Genomic DNA, 996 nt, shown 5'->3' on the forward strand with positions numbered 1-996 from the left:
AAGGAAAGAATAGACAGATGATTGTCAGAGGAGCCGTCGCCAGGTACACGATGGTCATTAGTGGTGCTACCGCAGGGCACAATCTTGGGGTCATCACTGTTCTTGACGTATGTAAATACTTTACTAGAGGAATTGGACTCTTGATATGTTCGTGCACGATGCCAAGGTCATGAAGCAACTGTTGCATGAGGCTGATTGCATCAGCTTACAAGAAGAACCAGACAAAGTCCAAACTTACCCAAATACGTTGAGTAAATGGGAAATAATAAGGATGGGACAGGGAGAGAAGCCTTCCATGTGGCTGTCATGTGTAGCAGGAAATAAGCTGCTGGGGTCTATGTTTATGAGGGACTCCTGGAGTTAATTTTGTACCTCACATGTTCTTCGCCGCCAGAGTCCAGCCTTAGGAGAAGAGTAAAGGAGATGGACTGTTCGATGGTAAGTATCATACTTACATTCGAGTACAAGGAAAAGGGGATATTGAGCAAGCTATTATGAACATCGTACATGAGGCCGAAACCACTCTGAACTACTTGAATGTGGTCAGCGCATCTGACGAAGCACAAAGACCCAGTACTGTAGTAGACCCCGTGGGTGTGTAGCAAAGACCCAGTACTGTAGTAGACCCCGTGGGTGGGTAGCAAAGACCCAGCACTGTAGTAGACCCCGTGGGTGGGTAGCAAAGACCCAGTGCTGTAGTAGACCCCGTGGGTGGGTAGCAAAGACCCAGTACTTTAGTAGACCCCGTGGGTGGGTAGCAAAGACCCAGTACTGTAGTAGACCCCGTGGGTGGGTCTTTAGCAAAGACCCAGTACTGTAGTAGACCCCGTGGGTGGGTCTTTAGCAAAGATGGGACCAGACTTGAGAGAATTATATACAGTGAGATGGTAGAGGTCATACATTTGTCTACCGTGGAAGAGAGAAGAGTCGCGGGGTTGACCAAACTGATGCATCGTACATTTTGTGATGTATGATTGGTGGATGAACGGAGAAGTG

This window comes from Panulirus ornatus, chromosome 11 (assembly GCF_036320965.1).
Source record: "Panulirus ornatus isolate Po-2019 chromosome 11, ASM3632096v1, whole genome shotgun sequence".
Lineage (NCBI taxonomy): Eukaryota > Metazoa > Arthropoda > Malacostraca > Decapoda > Palinuridae > Panulirus > Panulirus ornatus.